The 24,265-nt window shown below is 51.9% G+C and overlaps 1 long non-coding RNA gene and 2 other non-coding genes across 3 annotated transcripts; 2 read left to right on the top strand and 1 right to left on the bottom strand.

Moving 5' to 3' along the window:
* Nucleotides 1–1,940: 1,940 nt before the first annotated feature.
* Nucleotides 1,941–3,038, top strand: LOC135513495 (uncharacterized). Its single transcript, XR_010451550.1, has 2 exons — nt 1,941–2,276; nt 2,754–3,038. It is a non-coding gene; the product is annotated as an uncharacterized LOC135513495 (long non-coding RNA).
* Nucleotides 3,039–3,185: 147 nt separating this feature from the next.
* Nucleotides 3,186–3,257, bottom strand: trnaw-cca (transfer RNA tryptophan (anticodon CCA)). The gene has a single exon. It is a non-coding gene; the product is annotated as a tRNA-Trp (tRNA).
* A 210-nt stretch (nt 3,258–3,467) lies between these two features.
* On the top strand, nt 3,468–3,539 carry trnaw-cca (transfer RNA tryptophan (anticodon CCA)). The gene has a single exon. It is a non-coding gene; the product is annotated as a tRNA-Trp (tRNA).
* Nucleotides 3,540–24,265: the final 20,726 nt, after the last annotated feature.

Raw genomic sequence — 24,265 nt, 5'->3', positions numbered from 1 at the left:
TTTAGGGCTCTAGAAGCTGCCTGATGTGTTAGGGCTCTAGAAGCTGCCTGATGTGTTAGGGCTCTAGAAGCTTCCTGAGGTGTTAGGGCTCTAGAAGCTACCTGAGGTGTTAGGGCTCTAGAAGCTGCCTGGGGTGTTAGGGCTCTAGAAGCTGCCTGAGGTGTTAGGTCTCTAGAAGCTGCCTGGGGTGTTAGGGCTCTAGAAGCTGCCTGAGGTGTTAGGTCTCTAGAAGCTGCCTGGGGTGTTAGGGCTCTAGAAGCTGCCTGAGGTGTTAGGTCTCTAGAAGCTTCCTGAGGTGTTAGGACTCTAGAAGCTGCCTGAGGTGTTAGGGCTCTAGAAGCTGTCTGATGTGTTAGGGCTTTAGAAGAGCTGGTTGGCACAAGATGTTCAGTTTCTCACGACAACATTGACCTCTCGAAAAACGTGCATCTTGTTTACTTTATTCCCAGCAGAAAGATAAGGGGGAGCATTCTGGGAAACAGCATCATACTGCCTGGTCACCCAGGACCTTTGACCAACACTGAATTGGTCACTGAACAAGTACAACCCTCGCATCTGGGAAACTAGCCAAGCAGTATCATGACAATTCAATGATGTAAACTCAAAATATGCTCAACATTGTGTTGGTCACTCTAAAGTAAATATGACCTTTAGTCTTTAAATTCCCCTGTTAGACCCTGTTATGTGATTCTGTGTCTGCTAAATTAGTTAAGGTAACTGTCAGAGGATCAAGTATCGCACCTGTATGCATCTCACTATCCCTTCCCTTTCTCCTCTCTCACAGTGCCACACCTGTCGATGGTGCAGCTGTAGAATGTTTTGAGGATCTGGGGACCCGTGCCAAATCTTTTCAGTGTCCTGAGGGGGAATAGGCTTTGTTGTGCCCACTTCACAACTGTCTTGCTGTGTTTGGACCATGATAGTTTGTTGGTGATGTGGACACAGAGGAACTTGAAACTCTTGATCTGCTCCACTACAGCCCCGTCGATGTGGATGGGGGCGTGCTCAGCCCTCCGTTACCTGTAGTCCATGATCTGCTCCACTACAGCCCAGTTGATGTGGATGGGGGCGTGCTCAGCCCTCCGTTACCTGTGGTCCATGACCAGCTCCACTACAGCCCCGTTGATGTGGATGGGGGCGTGCTCAGCCCTCCGTTGCCTGTAGTCCACGATCAGCTCCACTACAGCCCCGTTGATGTGGATGGGGGCGTGCTCAGCCCTCCGTTACCTGTAGTCCATGACCAGCTCCACTACAGCCCCGTCGATGTGGATGGGGGCGTGCTTAGACCTCCGTTACCTGTAGTCCACGATCAGCTCCTTTGTCTTGCTCCAATGAGGGAGAGGTTTTAGGTGATGGTTTTGTTATGGAAGGTTTGGGAATCGCTTCCTTTTAGGTGGTTGTACAATTTAACGTCTCTTTTCTGGATTTTGGTAATTAGCGGGTATTGGCCTAATTCTGCTCTGCATGCATTATTTGGTGTTTTACTTTGTACACTGAGGATATTTTTGCAGAATTATATAGCTGATTCAAGTATTTTTTTTGCCAGATATCCCCTTTCTCTCTCCCTCCCCTCTCTGCTCGCCTCTCTCCCTCTCTCTGCTCTCCTCTGTCCCTCTCTCTCCTCTCCTCTCCCTCTCCCTCCGTCTCCTCTCCCTCTCTTCCCCCTCTCTCTGCTCTTCTCTCTCATCTCCCTCTCTCCCTCTCTCTCTCCTCTGTCCTTCTCTCTCTCCCTCTCTCTCCTCTCCTTGCCTCTCCTTCTCCTTCCTTCTCCTCTTCTTATCTTCCACCTTCTCTCTCTCTCTTGCTCTCTGGCCCCTCTCTCTCTCTTCCATCTTCTCTCTCTCTCTTGCTCTCTGGCCCTTCTCTCTCTCTTCCACCTTCTCTCTCTCTCTTGCTCTCTGGCCCCTCTCTCTCTCTTCCACCTTCTCTCTCTCTCTTGCTCTCTGGCCCCTCTCTCTCTCTTCCACCTTCTCTCTCTCTCTTGCTCTCTGGCCCCTCTCTCTCTCTTCCACCTTCTCTCTCTCTCTTGCTCTCTGGCCCCTCTCTCTCTCTTCCACCTTCTCTCTGCTCTCCTCTCCCTCTGTCTCTCTCCCCTGACTCTCTCCCTCTATCTCTACCCTCTCTCTCCCTCCTCCTCCTTCTCTCACCCCTCTCTCTCCTCTCCTCTCCTCTCCCTCTCTCTCTGCACAGAAAGAGGCAACCAGGGGTTTCAGTCCCTGCGTCATGTGATCCAATCTCCCCATGCCCCTTGTCATGTGACCAAGTCGATAACCGAGGTATAAAAAAAGAAAAGAAATTCCCTTCAGCAGCAACAACAACAACGTGTGGGATGATGCTTGTAATACCCATCACATGGATTTGAATGTTGGAATGTGTCTGCCTCCTCGTCTGTCTGTCTGTCTGTCTGTCTGTCTGTCTGTCTGTCTGTCTGTCTGTGTGTCTGTGTGTGTGTGTGTGTGTGTGTGTGGCCACTTCTCTGTGTTTTCATGCAAAAAAGTATCATAATATGAACATGCATCAATCTGATTTACAGGCAGACAGCCTACCTTTGCACCAAAAAGTCCTGTGATTTGTTGTTGTGTCTGAGGCTCTTTCATAGAATGTACTTCCTTATGTTTCTGACCAGGGGTATGCTTCGGGGGGAATTGTTAGGGTAGTGGTGTGTGTGTGGTAACTACACACACATACACAAGCATGTATAGTTGTGTGTGTACTGAATGTTTCTGAGTGTTTTTATACGTGCCTGTGAACAGTCTGCCTGCTAGGTGTCCAAGGACCGAGGGGTGGGCCGGGTGCTGGAGAAACTGAGCCGCTTCGCAGATGAGCGGACCCCCAAGGTGCGACCCCAGGTCTTCCACAAGGTGCTGGGTGGCTTACAGCCCTGGGTGTTTTGCTTACCTGACCTCTGTGTCGCCATCGAGGCACAGATACATCAATAACAATAACAGACTGATTGATAATAGCTGTCTCTTTGTTATTTTTGTGTACGGCTGTATAAGCAACACACAGTAGGCTATATTAAAAACATCTTAATCTTTCCTGGAATGTACAAACCATTCTCTGACGATAATATTGCCTGACTGCAAGACTAGACTGTTTTCCTCTATTTTTCATGATGATTTATTAGCCTTTTCACCTCTACTACTGGTTAGAGCAAGCCAACTCACTTTCAAGCGCAAAACAAATGACCCCGACGTGATTCGAACACGCAACCTTCTGATCTGGAGTCAGACGCGCTACCGTTGCGCCACGAAGTCCTGTATGGCTATTTTGTGTCTGAGATCTTTTATAGGTTGCATCATCGAACTTTTCTCCAGGAAAAAGAATCGACGACGACATGCCACAGCCACTGCTCGCGGTTGGTTTCGTAACCATTCCGTGCGCTTTGTGAGTATGTCATGAGATGCTGACCACGATGTGCCGACCAGCACTTTCACAGGGTAGACAGTTTTAAATCTATGTTATCTGACCTCGTGGCGCAACGGTAGCGCGTCTGACTCCAGATCAGAAGGTTGCGTGTTCAAATCACGTCGGGGTCAAACTTTTGAGCTCGATTGAAAACTGGGTTTCATTAAAAATTAAAGATGAAATAGCTTCTGAACATATACCTGCTTTAGGGAACAACAGAGCCCCCGTTTACACCTCGTGCTAAAGTTGTATCTGGATATCAACATAGGCGCAGGAAGTAGGGGTGCTGCGGCATCCCCTGATAAATCTAAAATATGATTACAAAAATTTAGAATGCAAAAAATATATATTAATTTTAAAGTCCTGTAAGATTTTGACATTGTAATAGAGCTGTTGTCCTAAATCCCAGAAACAAATTACCTCTGGTTCATTCAGCCGTCCCTACGGGAAAAAATGTATGGAGAAAGATCAGGACTTTGGAATAAATACCAAATATAAGGTCTGAGGTTAACACGGGTATAAGAGATATTATATGTTTTGTCCTATGAGAAAATTACAGTCAGATAACATTACTTTATGAATTTTGAAATGGTTTGTGTTTTTTATTGTTACCTAAATTCTAAAAAAAAATCACAAAAAGTGAAGTTAGCTGATGAAGATCTCCTAAGCCTGTGTTTACCACAGAACTTATTTTGGGGGTTTATCCAAAAAGAAGGGAAAAAAACGCCATTGATTTTGCTCATAGGCTTTCCCCCAGGTGGTAAGGGTAGGCAACAACACATCTGCCACACTGATCCTTAACACGGGGGCCCCTCAGGGGTACGTGTTCAGTCCTCTCCTGTACTCCCTGTTCACCCACGACTGCGTGGCCAAACACGACTCCAACACCGTCATTAAGTTTGCTGATGTAGGCATCATCACCAACAACGATGAGACAGCCTATAGGGAGGAGATCAGAGACCTGGCAGTGTGGTGCCAGACAACAAACTCTCCCCCAATGTGAGCAAGGAGCTGATTGTGGACTATAGGAAAAGGAGGTCCGAACAGGCCCCCATTAACATCGACGTGGCTGGAGCGAGTCGAGAGGTTCAAGATCCTTAGCGGCCACATCACCAATAAACTATCATGGTCCAAACACAGCAAGACAGTTGTGAAGAGAACACGACAACACCGTTTCCCCCTCAGGAGACTGAAAAGGTCTGGCATGGGGTCCCCAGATCCTCAAAAAGTTCTTCAGCTGCAACATCGAGAGCATCCTGACTGGTTGCATCACCGCTTGGTATGGCAACTGCTCGACATTTGACCTCAAGGTGCTACAGAGGGTAGTCTGTACAGAGGGTAGTCTGTACGGCCCAGTACATTACAATTTGTATTATACGTTAAAAGTTTGTAAAATGTAAGATATGTTACAAATTTACAAAATGTAAGATATGTTACGGATTCTTGCTAGGTGGCCTACATTAGATAGCTGGCTAATGTTAGCTAGGCTAGGGGTTAGGAGTTAAGGTTAGGGTTAACTTAAGGAGTTACTACAACTAGTTACTGCTACTCTTGTTATCACCAGACCCCCTACCACCATACCACACTACCACCATACACCATACACCCTACCCCTTTACCCCCTACCCCCCTACAACTTTACCCCCTACCCCCCTACCCCCTACCCCCTACCATCCTAAAACCATAAGCCCTACCATCATACGCCGTAACCCCAAGCACCATACGCCCTACCACCATACGCCTTAACCCCTAGCACCATTCGCCCTACCCCCTACCACCATACGCCCTACCACCATACGCACTACACCCTACCACCATACGCCCTACCCCTTACCACCATACACCCTACCACCATACACACTACCCCCTACCACCATACGCCCTACCCCTTACCACCATACGCCCTACCACCATACGCACTACCCCTACCACAATACGCCCTACCACCATACGCCTTAACCCCTAGCACCATACGCCTACCCCCTAGCACCATACGCCCTACCACCATACGCACTACCCCCTACCACCATACGCCCTACCCCCCTACCCCTACCCCCTACCACCATACGCCCTACCCCCCTACCACCATACGCATGCCCTACCCCCTATCCCTACCCCCTACCACCATACGCCCTACCACCATACGCCCTACCCCCTAGCACCATACGCCCTACCACCATACGCCCTACCCCCTACCACCATACGCCCTACCACCATACACAATACCCCCTACCACCATACGCCCTACCCCTTACCACCATACGCCCTACCACCATACGCACTACCCCCTACCACCATACGCCCTACCACCATACGCCATACCCCTATCATCATACGCCCTACCCCCTGCCACCATATGCACTACCACAATACGCCTTACCCTCAAACGCCCTACCCACTACCACCATACGCCCTACCCCTTACCACCATACACCCTACCACCATACACACTACCCCCTACCACCATACGCCCTACCCCCCTACCACCATACGCCCCCCCTTACTACCACCATACCCTACCCCTACCACCATACGCCCCTACCACCATACGCCTACCCCCATACCACCATACGCCCTACCACCATACGCCATACCCCTATCATCATACGCCCCTACCCCTACCCCCTGCCACCATATGCCCTACCACCATACGCCTTACCCTCATACGCCCTACCCCCTACCACCATACGCCCTACCACCATACGCCCTACCCCCTAACACCATACGCCCTAACCCCATACGCCACCATATGCCTACCCTACCACCATACGCCCCCCTACCCCCATACGCCCTACCACCTACCACCATACGCCCTACCACCATACCACCATACGCCCTACCCCCTACCACCATACGCCCTACCCTACCCCTACCCCCCTACACCATACCCCCTACCACCATACCCCTACCCCCTACCACCCTACCACCCTACGCCTACCTACCACCATACGCCCTACCCCCCCTATCATCATACGCCCTACGCCCCCCCTGCCACCATATGCCCTACCACCACTACCCCCTACCCTCATATGCCATACCCCCTACCACCATACGCCCCTACCCCCATACGCCCTACCACCTACCACCATACGCCCTACCCCCCTACCATATGCCCTACCCCCTACCACCATACGCCCCCCTACCCCATACGCCCTACCCCCCTACCCCCATACGCCCTAACCCCATACACCCTACCCCCTACCACCATACACCCTACCCCCTAAAACCATACACCCTACCCCCCTACCACCATACCCCCTACCACCCCCCTACCACCATACACACCACCTACGCCCTACCCCTATCATCACCCTACCCCCTGCCACCATATGCCCTACCACCATACGCCCTACCCTCATATGCCATACCCCCATACAACCATACCCCCTACCCCCATACGCCCTACCACCGACCACCATACGCCCCTACCCCCTACCACCATACGCCCTACCCCATACACCCTACCCCCTACCCCATACGCCCTACCACCATACACCCTACCCCCTACCTCCATACACCCTACCCCCAAAACCATACGCCCTACCCCCCTACCACCATACGCCCTACCCCATACACAACCCCCTACCCCTACACCCTACCCCCAAAAACCATACGCCCCTACCACCATACGCCCTACCCCTGCCACCATATGCCCTACCCCCACCTCCCTCATACGCCCTACCCACTACCACCATACGCCCTACCCCCTAACCCTACCACCTAACACCATACGCCCTACCCCATACGCCTACCCCCTACCACCATACGCCCTACCCCCATACGCCCTACCCCTACCACCATACCACCACCCCTACCCCTACCCCCCTACACCATACCCCCTACCACCATATACGCCCTACCCCCATACCCCTACCCCCTACCACCATACGCCCTACCACCATACGCCCTACCCCTACCACCATACGCCCTACCACCATATGCCCTACCCCCTACCACCTACGCCCTACCACCATACCCTACCCCCCCACCATACCCAACCCCCTACCACCATACGCCCTACCACCATACGCCCTACCCCCTACCACCATACGCCCTACCACCATACGCCCTACCCCTACCCCATACCCCTACCCCTGCCACCATATGCCCTACCACCATACGCCCTACCCCCACCCTACCCCCTACCACCATACGCCCTACCCCCTACCACCATACACCCCCACCACACATACCCCCTACCACCATACGCCCTACCCCCTACCACCATACGCCCTACCACCATACGCCCTACCCCCTACCACCATACGCCCTACCACCATACCCTTAACCCCCTAGCACCATACCCCCTACCACCATACGCCCTACCACCATACCCTACCCCCTACCACCATACACCCTTCCCCCACCCCCTACCCCTACATTTACCACCATACGCCCCTACCACCATACGCACTACCCTATGGTGACCAATTACGCCCCTACCACCATACCTTACCCCTAGCACAGCCACTTTACACCATACGCCCTACCACCATACGCCCTACCCCTACCACCATTACCCCCCTACCCCTACCCCCTAACCTAGGTCCCCCCTACCACCATACGCCCTACCCCTACCCCTACCCCCTACCACCATACGCCCTACCACCATACGCCCCTACCCCTAGCACCTGCCCCTACCACCATTTGTTCCACCATACGCCCTACCACCAACAGTTTTGACTACCCCCTACCACCATACGCCCTACCACCTCAGTGGTACCACCATACGCCCTACCACCATGAACGCATTTAGTGCCCTTGTTTGGGTGTACGCCTACCACCAGAGCCTGGAGGTACATCGGTGCCGTTCCCCTGACACCATATGCCCTACCACAATGGTCTTGTAGCGGATCAAACGCCCTACCCAGTACCACCATACGCCCTACCCCCATACGCCCTACCACCTAACACCAGCCAGTACGCCCTAACCCCATGAACACAGACGGGCTACCCCTACCTGGATAGTTGTACCCCCATACGCCCACCACCAGGGAGCCCAGCCAACAGCTACCCCAGTACCATCCAGACGGAGATGACAAGTGCCATGGATTACCACCTGCGCCCTTCCTGTGTGACCAGGGCATACGCCCTACCGGACCTGTAGAGCATACCCCCTATCAGGAACGGGCCACCCCCTGGTGTTATGTTGACCACCACAGGGGTGTTACCCTCCAGGATCTACAACCATACGGTTCTTAGCGCCTGGGACCACCGAAACAATGGAGTTGTCAACCGTGATGGCGAGATCATGCCCTACGGGCAGTCCTACCCCTACCCCGGGAGGAACGAGCAGCTACCCCGTACTTCCATTCAGCTTACCCCCAAAATCCGCCCACCCACACCACCATACGCCCTACCCCATACACAGATACCCCGCCACCCATACACCCTACCCCCAAAAACCATAACGCCCTGTGTACCTGCATAGCAATACCCCCTGAGACCATGATGCCCTACCACCACGTGACTTCAAACGCCTACCCACTACCTAGACCAGAGCCCTACCCCCATACGCCCTACCAGACAGGGTACCAGGAGACAGATTCTCCACGCCCCCTACCAGGAGCGCCCTACCCCCATACGCCCTACCACCTACCACCATGGGCCCCTACCAGATGCCTACCCCTCCCCCTACCACCAGGACGATCTGCCCCCCTACCACCATACGTACGCCCTACCCCCAAGGACCCCCTACCAGAGGATATGTCTGACCAGACATACGCTTTACCCCCTAGCACCATACGCCCCTACCACCATAAGGGGACCCCCTACCACCATACGCCCCTACCACCATACGCACTACTAGTCCTCCCACCATACGCCCTACCCCTTACCACCATACGCCCTACCACCATACGACTACCCCCTACCACCATACGGGACCACCATACAAGGATACCCCTATCATCATACGCCCTACCCCCTGCCAGGATATGCCCTACCACAATACGTCTGTACCCTGAAACGCCCTACCCACTACCACCATACGCCCTAGGTTTTTTACCACCATACACCCTACCACCATACACGGAACCACCACACGGTCTAGGGACCAGTTGATACGCCCTACCACCATACGCACTACCCCCCTACCACAATACGCCCTGGACCAGAGACGCCTTAACCCCTAGCAATACGCCACCCCCTAGCACCATACGCCCTACCAGATACGATTTCATCTGGACCACCATACACCCTACCCTCAGAGCACCCCTACCACCATAGCCCCTCCCCCCTACCACCATAAGCACGCCCTACCCCCTACCCCTACCCCCTACCACCATACGCCCGACCACCATACGCCCTAGACCTTCTTAGCACCATAGCCCTACCAACATCGGACCAGGAGGGGACGGGACCAACGCACTACCCCCAGGATACGGGAGGACCCCTTACCACCATACGCCCTACCACCAGGGGACACAAGGTACCACCAAACGCCCCTACCACCATAGGCCCTACCACCATACGCTACCCCTAGCACCATAGGAGTTGAACCACCATGGCTTTACCAGCAGACCAGAGGAGGCCCCTACCAGATAGGCAGTACCCCCTCCCCACCATAGGGCAGTTTTCCTCCATTTCCGCCCCTACCACCATAGCACTGTTCTGTACCACCATACGCAGTGAGTCGTCGATACCCTTATCAGGGGACGGACCTACCCCCTGGACCATATGGGGACAATACGAGAGTCAAAGGGACCCAGGAGGGAAGAGAGGAGGGTTTACCAGGCATACACCCTAGGAGACCATACACAGTTGACCAGAGCGGGGGAAGAGACCTTTACCAGAGATACGAGGACCATACGAACTACCCCTACCACAATACGCCCTACCAGATACGCCTTAACCCCCTAGCACCATACGCCTAGTGTAGCAGTGTACGGATGAAAGCATACGCAAAAGGATAATACCATACGGAGACTTGGAGGGGACCCCCTACCACCATACGGTTCCCCCCTATCACCATAAAGCACGCCCTACCCCCCTACCCCTGGACCCCCTACCACCATACGCCCCTACCAGGTACGCCCTACCCCCTAGCACCATATGCCCTACCACCAGAGGAGTACCAGATACAGCCCCTACCACCAGGAATGGTACCACCAGACGCCCTACCCCTTAGGTTAAACGCCCTACCACCATGAGAGGTGAGCCCCTCAGGAAACGGAGCTATCCAGGCATCAACGCCATACCCCTATGATCAACGCTCCGCAGTGTTGGAACCTGCCACGATAAATGATAAGGGATGTGGACCCTGAAAGGGCCCTACCCACTACCACCATAGCCCCTACCAGGATACGACTTGTGACCTAACAGATACGGTAACCCCAGAACGCCCTAGACCACCATACGACCCCCATACGGGAGACCATGAGCCCTAACCCCATGCCACCACCCCGGGGAGGAAGCTACCCCCTACCCGGGGTACTGCGAGAACCAGGTCGCCCCCCGAACCACCAGAGCCCTACCACCTAGCACCATGTCGTGGTGATCCCTATCCATCAGTGCCAAGAAGTGGACCCCCTGGCCAGGCATAGGCTGAGATGAACTCGCCCTCATATGCCATACCCCCTAGAACGACAGTTCCTACCCCCATACGGAGACCTGGATACACCACGGGTCCGCCCTGGGACCACCAGACTTTACCCCATGACACCCTACCCCCTACCCCCATGCCCTGGAGCGTTGTACACCCTACCCCTGTGCAGAGTGGGAGGAGGGATAGATAGACACCTAGGACCAGGCCAGACGCCCTACCCCAAAGGAGATTGTTACACAAAGGTACCCTATACAAGAATACCCCCAAGGACCATACGCCCAACCCCCTACCACCATATTGACCCCCTAAACCATATTGAAAATACGAGGTACCTCAAAGCCCTACCCACTACCACCAGTGCCCCTACCCCCATACGACCACCTAACACCATACGCCCTAACCCCATACGCCCTACCCCCTACCACCATACGCCCCTGTAATAGTACGCCCTACCACCTACCACCATACGCCCTAAACCCATACGCTAGCTGGCCCCCTACCACCATACGATACCCCCTACCACCATACACCATAGAACCACCATAGCCCCTAGCCCCCTACCACCATACGCTACCACCTACCACCATACGTCTACCCCCTATCAAATACGGCTACACCCCCTGCCACCATATGCCCTAACCACACGCCCTACCTCATATGATACCCCCTGACAACCATACGCCCCTACCCCCATACGCCCTGTGGACCACGGAAATTAGCTGACCACCATACGCCCTACCCCCTACCACCATACGCCCTACCCCATACACCCTACCCCTAATACGCCCTACCCCTACACCCTATCCCCCTACCTCCATACACCCTAAACGGCAAAACCATGTGACCCCCTACCACCATACGTGAAATACGACAATGTGATACTACCCCTACACCCTACCCCCAAAAACCATTAAGACCACCATCGCCCTAAGTGCCACCTACGCCCTATCCCCATAAGCTACCCCATACCCCCATACACCCTAAGACAACCACAATACGCTAGCTAACCCACTAATCCATTAGTGATAGTTTCTCCTACCACCATAAGCCCCTGCCCCCTACCCCCTACCACCAGCTGCCAGAAAGCATAGCCCTACGTTAACGACAAAATACGATCTAGCAAAGACCATATGTAGCTACCACCATCGCCCCTACCACCATGGACGTTTACTAGCTGCGCCCTACCCCTACCCCCTTCCATTGAGCTGATAGTTTCTACTGTGCTAGTGGACTACCCCTACCCCCCTACAACCTACGCCCTAGCACCATATGATTACCCTTTGATCCCCTACCCCTACTACCATAGCTAAGAAGACCACCTAATCATTACGACAAATCAAACCTTACGCCCTACCACCTACCACCATGCCCCTACCACCAAACGTTATACCACCCTACGTGGACCAACATAGCGCTGGGCGAAAGCAGTGCAGACCCCCTACCGACGATACCACCATACCCCTAGACCACCATACGCAATTACCCACTGCCACAAAGCCCTACCCCCTACCCCTACCCCCTACCACCAACGCCCTACCACCATACGACAAATCCCGTTGTACCATACGCCCCTACCACCATACGCCCTACCCCCACCCCCCTACCATACCACCTTACGCCCTTCCCCCTACCCCTACCCCTACCACCATACGCCCTACCACCATACGCCCTACCCACTACCACCATAACCCTTCCCCCAACCCCTACCCCCTACCACCATACGCCCTACCCCCTACCACCATACGCCCTACCCCCATACCCCCTGCCACCATACGCACCTACCACCATAATCCTACCCCCTACCCCTACCCCCTACCACCTATACGCCCTACCCCAATACGCCCTACCCCCTACCACCATACGCCCTTCCCCCATACGCCCTAACCCCTACCACCATACGCCCTACCACCATACGCCCTACCCACTACCACCATACACCCTTCCCCCCAACGCCCTACCCTCTACCACCATACGCCCCTACCCCCTACCACCATACGCCCTACCCCCTACCCCACCCCCGCCACCATACCTACCACCATACGCCCTACCCTTACCCCTACCCCCCTACCATACACCCTACCCCCAAAACCATACGCCCTACCCCCTACCACCATACGCCCTACCCCATACACAATACCCCCTACCACCATACCCCCTACCCCCCAAAAACCATACCCCTAACCCCCTACCACCATACGCCCTACCCCCTGCCACCATACGCCCTACCCCCATACACCCTACCACCATACCCCATACCACCCTACCCCCAACCCCCCCCTACCCCTACCACCATACGCCCCTACCACCATACGCCCTTCCCCTACCCCCTACCACCATACGCCCTACCACCATACGCCCTACCCCCTACCACCATACGCTCTACCCCCCTACCACCATATGCCCTACCACCATACGCCCCTACCACCATACGCCCTACCCCCTACCCTACCCCCTACCACCATACCCCTACCCCTACCCCCTACCCATACGCCCTACCACCATGCCCAACCCCTACCCCTACCCCTACCACCATACCCCTACCACCATACGCCCTACCCCCTACCTACCCCTACCACCATACGCCCCACCCCCTACCCCTACCCCCCTACCACCATACGCCCCCCCCCCCCCTACCCCCTACCACCATACGCCCTACCCCATACGCCCTACCCCTTCCACCATACCCCTACCACCATACGCCCTACCCCCTACCACCATACGCCCTACCACCTACCACCATACCACCATACCCCTACCACCTACCCCCTACCCCCTTCCACCATACGCCCTACCACCATACCCTTACCACCCTACCCCCCCTACCACCCCCCCTACCCCCCTACCACCATACGCGCCCCTAGCCCCTCCCCCCCCTACCCCCTACCACCATACCCCCTACCACCTACGCCCTCCCCTACTCCCACCTACCCCCCTACCCCTACCCCCTTCCCCACCCCTACCCCCTACCACCATACCTCCCTTCCCCTTCCCCATCGCCCTACCACCATACCCCTACCCCATACCCCTACCCCTACCCCTACCCCTCTACCCCCCTACCCTGCACCCCCTACCACCATACCCCCTAGACCTATCATCCCCTACCCCTACCACCCTACCCCCTACCACCATACGCCCTACCCCCTAGGACCCCCTACCACCATCCCCTACCACCATACGCCCTACCCACTACCACCATGACCCTACCCCCTACCCCTACCCCCTACCACCATACGCCCTACCACCATACGCCCTACCCCCCCTGGACCATACCCCCTACCACCATGCCCTACCCCCACCCCCCTTCCCCCCTACCCCTAACCCCTACCACCATAACGCCCTACCACCATACGCCCTACCCACTACCACCATACACCCTACCCCAACCCCTTGTTCTACCACCATACGCCCTACCCCCTACCAATACGCCCTACCCCCCTACCCCTACCCCCTACCACCATAACCCTACCACCTACCTACCCCCTACCACCATACGCCCTACCACCATACGCTTACCCCCTACCACCATATGTTTTGACCACCATAGAGAACCACCATACGTCCCTACCCCCTACCACCATACGCCCTGTTGTTACCCCTACCCCCTACCACCAAACGCCCCTACCACCATACGCCCTACTCCCCTACCACCATACGCCCTACTACCATCCGCCCTACCCCTCCCACCATACGCCCTACCCCCTACCACCATACGCCCTACCACCATACGCCCCTACCACCATACGCCCTACCCCATAGGGGCCCTACCCCTACCACCATACACCCTACCACCATACCCCTACCCACTACCACCTGACTCCCCTACCCCCCTACCCTTAACCCCGGAGAAGGAGGGACCCCTACCCCTACCCCCCTACCACCATACGCCCTTCCCTACCCCTACCCCCTACCACCATACACCCTAGGGACCATGAGCCCCTACCCCACCAACTTACACCCTTACCAACCCTACACCCTACCCCTACCACCATATGCCCTTCCCCCACCCCCTTCCACCAGGAGGATTATCCCATCCCCAGACAGAAACCATAGGGGAACCCTACCACCATATGCCCTACCCCCTACCCCTACCCCCTGCCAGGGGACGCCCTACCCCCTAAGGAGGGACCCCTACCACCATGCCCCCCTACCACCACACGCTCTACCCCCTACTCCCACCCCCCTACCCCCTACCACCTTACGGGACCCCTACCCCCTACCAGGGGGACGCCCTTCCCCCCTACCCCCCTTCCACCATGGACCACCAGAAAACAGGGAGGGGGACCCACCAGACGAAGGAGGGAGGTATGCCACCACGAAAACAGGGACCCCCATACCACCAGGGAAGGGGACCAGGAGGTATGGACCCCAGACCACCATACGATCCCTACCCTCTACCCCCACCCCCCTACCACCCTACCCCCTACCACCATACGGGAGGGGGAGACACGAAGGAGAAGGAGCCCTACCCTGGACCCCCAAAACAGGGAGGGGAGACCCTTTACCCCCTACCACCCTACCCCTACCACCCTAACCTCCCTTTCCCTTCCCCAGTTCTTGCCCCCAGACCCCCTCCCCACTACCCCTCTACCCTTACCCTTTACCCCCTCTACCCCCCTTCCCCACTGGATCACTCACTCCCTATCCCCCTTCCCTCAGGTTGACTTACCCCTACCCCTCTATCCCCCTACCCTCTACCCTCTATCCCTCTACCCTGCATGTTTGAGTAGACCCAAAGTAGACTGGTTGAGAGCTACTGCATTTTGAATTCAGTGCTTACACAATTGTCTTTTACAGTGTGGAGGAATGTAGAAAATCATGAATGTCAATTATGTGATAATGAAATAACTGTTGTCAGGTCAAGGTTATTTCAATAGCATGAAAATGTGTTGTTTTCATCCCCTTGTTCAGACCATATGCCAAAATTTCCAAATATTGCTGAAGGCATGGAATAAAATAACTTGTACTGCTACTCTTGTTATCACCAGAAAAATGTGTACTTTTCCCCCAATGTTTTGACTCACTAGAGAACCTTCAGTGTCCTTATCCTTTTGTGATTAGCTGTTGTTTGTTTTCTCCATGGATGGGGAGGGGATGAACTGCCCCTGGGTAGGGTCAAAGGCCTTGTTTAAGACACCCAGTGGTGGAAAGTTCTGTGGGAGAGGGGGAGAGGGAGAGAGAAGGTGAGGGGGATGTGAGGAAAATGGAGTGGGGCAGAGAGTTGATGGCGATGGGGGTGGGGAGTGGGAAGGGGCATCCATCACACATTGCAGGAATGCCAGACTCAGTCTGACTTTGATCCATATGTCTTAACCTTCGGAGAAGGAGGGATTATGGAGACAGAAACTCATTGGGAGGGGGAGACACGAGGAGAAGGAGAAGGAGGGAGGTATGGAGACAGAAATGGGAGGGGGAGACACGAGGAGAAGGAGGGAGGTATGGAGACAGAAACCAGGAAGGGGGAGACATCAAGAAGGAGGGATAGGGGGTTCACGAGGAGAAGGAGGGATTATGGAACAGGGAGGGGGAGACACGTTTGAAGGAGGGAGGTATGGAGACAGAAACCAGGGAGGGGGAGATGTTTTTAGGAGGGAGGTATGGAGACAAAAACATTCTGGGTAGACACGAGGAGAAGGAGGGAGGTATGTGAGACAGAAAACAGGGAGGGGGAGACACGAGGAGAAGGAGGGAATGGAGACAGAAAACAGGGAGGGGGAGACACGAGGAAAGGAAGGAGAAGGGGAAGGAGGTTTTTCAAACCAAGAGATTTTGCAAGAAGGAGGTATGGGAATGAAAACAGGGAGTGAGGGGACTACGATGGGAAGGAGGGATATGTAAGATGAAAACAGCTGCTATTGGCAGAGAGACAATAACTCTTTCATCCTAACTCTCATTGTTATTGGTTCAGTTAACTGATGTCACCAGGTCAAGACCAAATCTTAACCCATGCAGGTTTTTTCCTTGATCATTGATTGGTCAAGGCCCGAGTTGACATTGTGTTTTTTCAACTAGCAACTATAAGGAAATAACACTGATCACATAGTTTTTTTCTCGCTCTTTTACAAAACATAGGAAAAACTCTGAATTGTGACTGCACTGGATCTTTAAAGCTCGAGTCCCTCATCGAGACAAAAACAAACAGTGTCATCAAATGCTGAGGGATGAGGCTGGAGAAATGCTACCACTCAAATTCATAGACAGAGCTATGGATGCAAGGACTGACAATCCATGATATCAAAATGATAGTGTTAACCATGTTTTGATATCAAAATGATAGTGTTACCATGTTTTGATATCAAAATGATAGTGATAACCATGTTTTGATATCAAAATGATAGTGTTACCATGTTTTGATTTCAAAATGATAGTGTTACCATGTTTTTATATCAAAATGATAGTGTTACCATGTTTTGATTTCAAAATGATAGTGTTACCATGTTTTTATATCAAAATGATAGTGTTAACCATGCTTTGATATCAAAATGATAGTGATAACCATGTTTTGATATCAAAATGAATGTGTTAACCATGTTTTGAGGAGATACAGAGTTTGTTTAAATTTACATTGTTTACAAATTGGAGTAAAACAAGCTTATATTTTGGGATATGATGGGGTACGACAGTTGAGTGTATGTGTGACCATAGCAACAACAACAACATATGGGGAACATTTTTTTTTTTTACAAAAAAAAACAGCCCCCTGTCCCCTCAGGAGGCCATATTTATAAATAAGAATTTGTTCTTAACTGAATTGCCTAGTTAAATAAAGGTTAAATATAATAAATAATATGGTTCATGTGACACCATGATACCAGGTCCAGTTACTGCCGTTTTTCTGGAAGGCCAATCGGTCCAACTGATAAAAGGGTGGTAATCCTGCTGACTTGTCTAGTTGGACTTGTCTCGTTAAATAGCATAAAATGATGATACATGAGTCCACAGTGCCCATTATTTTATGCTATTTAACGAGACAAGTCAGTTAAGCACAAATTCTTATTTATTCTTATTTACAGTAACGGCCTTCCCAGGGAACAGTGGGTTAACTGCCTTGTTCAGGGGCAGAACAACAGATTTATACCTTGTCAGCTTGGGGATTCAGCCAGCAACCTTTTGGTTACTGGCCCAACTGTCTAACTACCTGCCGCCCTCCATTTAGCATAATTGTTTTCAACAAATCTAACCTTTTCTCCAAAAATGTGTAGTGAAGGAACACTGTTTTAGAAGAATGAAAGTGAAATGATTGTTCAACCAAGTCCCAACCCAAATGTCACTTTATCCAAGTTCAAAGTGGCATGTGGCTCACTATCTTGCTTGCCAGCCAGGCACCCTTGACCTAAAGTCTATCTTCACATCTAGGAGTAATCATGTTCAAGTCAAGGACACATGTTCCAACTTCACAGAGAGCTGCAGGGAAACACCACATGTTGCACACTGGTTATGACAGTATGGTGATGTACGAAGAAGAAGAACAGATATAGCACTTGGTTCACTCCAGACCTGACTGCCCTTGACCAGAACAAAAACATCCTGTGGCGGACTGCAATAGCATCGAATAGTCCCCACGATATGCAACTGTTCAGGGAAGTCAGGAACCAATACCCACAGTCAGGAAAGCAAAGGCTAGCTTTTTCAAGCAGAAATTCGCAATCCTGTAGCACTAACTCCAAAAGGTTTTGGGACACTGTAAAGTCCATGGAGAACAAGAGCACCTCCTCCCAGCTGCCCACTGCACTGAGGCTAGGTAACACAGTCACCACTGATAAATCCATGATAATCGAAATGTTCAATAAGCATTTCTCAACGGCTGGCCATGCCTTCCTCCTGATTACTCCAACCCCGGCCAACAGCTCCGCCTCCCCCGCAGCAACTTGCCCAAGCCTCCCCAGCTTCTCCTTCACCCAAATCCAGACAGCAAATGTTCTGAAAGAGCTGCAAAATCTGGAACCGTACAAATCAGCTGGGCTAGACAATCTGGACCCTCTCTTTCTAAAACTGTCCGCTGCCATTGTTGCAACCCCTATTACCATTCTGTTCAATCTCTCTTTCGTATCGTCCGAGATCCCTAAAGATTGGAATGCTGCCGCGGTCATCCCCCTCTTCAAAGGGGGTGACACCCTAGACCTAAACTGTTACATATCTATATCCATCCTGCCCTGCCTTTCTAAAGTCTTCGAAAGCCAAGTTAATAAACAGATCACTGACCATTTCTAATCCCACCGTACATTCTCCGCTGTGCAATCCGGCTTCCGAGCTGGTCACGAGTGCACCTCAGCCACGCTCAAGGTACTAAACAACATCATAACCGCCATCTATAAAAGACAGTATTGTGCAGCCGTCGTCATCGACCTGGCCAAGGCTTTCGACTCTGTCAATCACCGTAATCTTATCAGCAGACTCAATAGCCTTGGTTTTTCTAATGACTGCCTCGCCTGGTTCACCAACTACTTTGCAGACAGAGTTCAGTGTGTCAAATCGGAGAGCATGTTGTCCGGACCTCTGCCAGTCTCTATGGGGGTACCACAGGGTTCAATTCTCGGGCCAACTCTTTTCTCTGTATATATCAATGATGTTGCTCTTGCTGTGGGCGATTCCCTGATCCACCTCTACGCAGACGACACCATTCTGTACACTTCCGGCCCTTCCTTGGACACTGTGCTAACTAATCTCCAAACGAGCTTTGATGCCATACAACACACCTTCCGTGGCCTCCAACTGCTCTTAAACGCTAGTAAAACCAAATGCATGCTTTTCAACCGTTCGCTGCCTGCACCCGCCCGCCCGACTAGCGTCACCACCCTGGACGGCTCTAACCTAGAATATGTGCACAACTATAAATACCTAGATGTCTGACTGTAAACTCTCCTTCCAGACTCATATTAAACATCTCCAATCCAAAATCAAATCTAGAATCGGCTTTCTATTTCGCAACAAAGCCTCCTTCACCCACGCCGCCAAACTTACCCTAGTAAAACTGACCATCCTACTGATCCTCGACTTCGGCGATGTCATCTACAAAATAGCTTCCAATACTCTACTCAGCAAACTGGATGCAGTCTATCACAGTGCCATCCGTTTTGTTACCAAATCACCTTATACCACCCACCACTGCGACCTGTATGCTCTCGTCGGCTGGCCCTCACTACATATTATTGCCAGACCCACTGGCTTCAGGTCATCTCTAAGTCTATGCTAGGTCAAGCTCTGCCTTATCTCAGTTCACTGGTCACATTAACAACACCCACCCGTAGCACACATTCCAGCAGGTATATCTCACTGATCATCCCCAAAGCCAACACCTAATTCGGCCGCATTTCCTTCCAGTTCTCTGCTGCCAGTGATTGAAACGAATTGCAAAAATTGCTGAAGTTGGAGACTTTTATTTCCCTCACCAACTTTTAACATCAACTATCTGAGCAGCTGACCGATCGCTGCAGCTGTACATAGTCCATCTGTAAATAGCCCACCCAATCTACCTACCTCATCCCCATACTGTTTTCATTGACCTTTCTGCTCTTTTGCACACCAGTATCTCTACTTGCACATCATCATCTGCTCATTTATCACTCCTGTGTTTATCTGCTAAATAGTAATTATTCACTACTATGGCCTATTTATTGCCTACCTCCTCATGCCTTTTACACACACTGTATATAGACTTTATTTTTTTCTACTGTGTCATTGACTTGTTTATTGTGTTATTGGCTTGTTTATTGTGTTATTGGCTTGTTTATTGTTTACTGCATGTGTAACTCTGTTGTTGTCTGAGTCACACTGCTTTGCTTTATCTTGGTCAGGTCGCAGTTGCAAATGAGAACTTGTTCTCAACTTGCCTACCAGGTTAAATAAAGGTGAAATAAAAAATAAATGTGCTCTCAGTGTTTTTCATTTATGGTTCAAACAATAATTAACTACATTATTTTTGCTCTTGTCTTGTGCAACGTATGTTATAAAGCATAATGTTCGGCTTCTTTCCATCCCTTGTTTTAATCTGTGGAATCTGGCCAAATTTAGCTCATTCCAGTAAGAGTTGTTTGTGTTCTGTGATCTCCCAAGTCATAGATTTAACAGATCACTAGTCCAAAGAGAACACATATTGATCCTTGACTTATTGACCTTTGGTCCACAAGCTCAATATACTGTTGGACTGTTTAATGTTGCATCAGTCCTTTGACGTTGAGATATAGGACAAACTGTACAAACAGAGGCTCTAACATTAATTCCACTCGTCTCTACAGAACGTCTCAAATCATTGGGTGGTTTGCACGAAAATCAAACAAGATTTCACATTTCTTTGGAGGCTTAATCATGTGCGTGTGTATGTGCGCGCGCGTGTCCTGTGATCTCATTGACTGTCTGTGTTCTTCCCCACAAGCACAAACAGGCACTTTTAACCAAGCCACAGGGGGTTGTCTGTTTAAAGAAAACATTTGTGCGAGAGAAAAGTGGAAAAATAAACACTGACAGGCTGTTCCCCCTTCCCTTCCTCTGTCATTTGCTTAGTTACTTTACTGTTTAAGCAGTCAAACATATCTTAGCCTTGAGGAAAGGTCATTTTCCTAGATAGAGACAGGGATACAGAATTTGAATCCTGGTCTTGGTGCATTATGTGATATGCTATGCTCGTGCCTCTGGATATGACAGTTGGTATATGGGGGTTGAAGTAACTGAAAGATAAGATAAGGGTTTCATTTAAACATATCTCGGCGGTATATATGTGATTCCTACACTTTTAGAAAAAAAAGTTCCAAAGGGTTCTTTGGCTGTCCCCATAAGAGAACCCATTTTTGGTTCCAGGTGGAACCCTTTTTTGGGAGAACTGTTTTTGGTTCCAGGTATAACTCTTTTGGGTTCCATGTATAACCCTCTGTGTAAAGGGTACATGGAACTCAAAAAGGTTCTACCTGGAACCAAAATGGTTCTACCTGGAATCAAAAAGGGTTCTTCAAAGGGTTCTCCTATGGGGACAGCCGAATAACCCTTTTTGGTTCTAGATAGCACCTTTATTTTCTAAGAGTGTAGCCTGAAGGATATAATAACTTGATGCCGTTTTGTGGTTTTGTTGTGTGGTTTCAGCCTACGTGTGGGTTTCTTCAGAAGAATAATACTCATTCTGTGGGGGAGGGTTTGGTTTGAGGGGAGATTTTGTATCTTTCCAACAGACAGGCAGGCTGCTTTTCGTTGTAACAGAGCCGACTTGCCACATGGACAGGAAGTGAAACCATGGCGATGGAGAGGTGTGTAATTGGTGACGTGCATGCGCTCGCAGTTCGCTGGTCACAACTTGCAGATCGCAGTATGAGGCTTGAAGAGGTTGCTGTGACCCAGTAAAAATAATGAAATCTAATTAATCCTTCTCTCTCGTTCTATCTTTCTCAATTTTTTTTCTCTTTCTCTCTCTCCCTTCTTTCTCTCCCCCTCCCTCTCTCAGTTTTCCAGTCGTCTGTTTCCTCCTGTAATGGACAGCATTGAGATTGCCTGCAATGACAACAAGCTCAGTCCGATGATGCTGTGACACACCGCCCCAGACCATGACAGACCCTACAATTAGCCAGCAGCATACCACCCTGCATACCACTGCTGGCTTGTTTCTGAAGCTAAGCAGGGTTGGTCCTGGTCAGTCCCTGGATGGGAGCCCAGATATGGCTGGAAGTGGTGTTGGAGGACCAGTAGGAGGCACTCTTTCCTCTGGTCTAAAAAGTGTTCCAATACCCCAGGGCAGTGATTTGGGACACTGCCCTGTGTAGGGTGTTCTCTTTTGAATGGGATGTTAAGCGGGTGTCCTGACTCTCTGAGGTGATTAAACATCCCATGGCACTTATTGTAAGAGTAGGGGTGTTAACCCTGGTGTCCTACATTTACATTTAAGTCATTTAGCAGACGCTCTTATCCAGAGCGACTTACAAATTACACCTTCTGACATCCAGTGGAACAGCCACTTTACAATAGTGCATCTAAATCATTTAAGGGTGGGGGGGGGGGGTGAGAAGGATTACTTTATCCTATCCTAGGTATTCCTTGAAGAGGTGGGGTTTCAGGTGTCTCCGGAAGGTGGTGATTGACTCCGCTGTCCTGGCGTCGTGAGGGAGTTTGTTCCAACATTGGGGGGCCAGAGCAGCGAACAGTTTTGACTGGGCTGAGCGGGAACTGTACTTCCTTAGTGGTAGGGAGGCGAGCAGGCCAGAGGTGGATGAACGCAGTGCCCTTGTTTGGGTGTAGGGCCTGATCAGAGCCTGGAGGTACTGCGGTGCCGTTCCCCTCACAGCTCCGTAGGCAAGCACCATGGTCTTGTAGCGGATGCGAGCTTCAACTGGAAGCCAGTGGAGAGAGCGGAGGAGCGGGATAACGTGAGAGAACTTGGGAAGGTTGAACACCAGACGGGCTGCGGCGTTCTGGATGATTGTAGGGGTTTAATGGCACAGGCAGCGAGCCCAGCCAACAGCGAGTTGCAGTAATCCAGACGGGAGATGACAAGTGCCTGGATTAGGACCTGCGCCGCTTCCTGTGTGAGGCAGGGTCGTACTCTGCGGATGTTGTAGAGCATGAACCTACAGGAAGGGGCCACCGCCTTGATGTTAGTTGAGAACGACAGGGTGTTGTCCAGGATCACGCCAAGGTTCTTAGCACTCTGGGAGGAGGACACAATGGAGTTGTCAACCGTGATGGCGAGATCATGGAACGGGCAGTCCTTCCCCGGGAGGAAGAGCAGCTCCGTCTTGCCGAGGTTCAGCTTGAGGTGGTGATCCGTCATCCACACTGATATGTCTGCCAGACATGCAGAGATGCGTTTCGCCACCTGGTCATCAGAAGGGGGAAAGGAGAAGATTAATTGTGTGTCGTCTGCATAGCAATGATAGGAGAGACCATGTGAGGTTATGACAGAGCCAAGTGACTTGGTGTATAGCGAGAATAGGAGAGGGCCTAGAACAGAGCCCTGGGGACACCAGTGGTGAGAGCGCGTGGCGAGGAGACAGATTCTCGCCACGCCACCTGGTAGGAGCGACCTGTCAGGTAGGACGCAATCCAAGCGTGGGCCGCGCCGGAGATGCCCAACTCGGAGAGGGTGGAGAGGAGGATCTGATGGTTCACAGTATCAAAGGCAGCCGATAGGTCTAGAAGGATGAGAGCAGAGGAGAGAGAGTTAGCTTTAGCAGTGCGGAGCGCCTCCGTGATACAGAGAATAGCAGTCTCAGTTGAATGACTAGTCTTGAAACCTGACTGATTTGGATCAAGAAGGTCATTCTGAGAGAGATAGCGGGAGAGCTGGCCAAGGACGGCACGTTCAAGAGTTTTGGAGAGAAAAGAAAGAAGGGATAC

This window comes from Oncorhynchus masou, chromosome 25 (assembly GCF_036934945.1).
Source record: "Oncorhynchus masou masou isolate Uvic2021 chromosome 25, UVic_Omas_1.1, whole genome shotgun sequence".
Classification (NCBI taxonomy): Eukaryota; Metazoa; Chordata; class Actinopteri; order Salmoniformes; family Salmonidae; genus Oncorhynchus; species Oncorhynchus masou.
The sequence above is the reverse complement of the archived record's forward strand: the minus strand, read 5'-3'. Positions and strand labels throughout refer to the sequence as shown.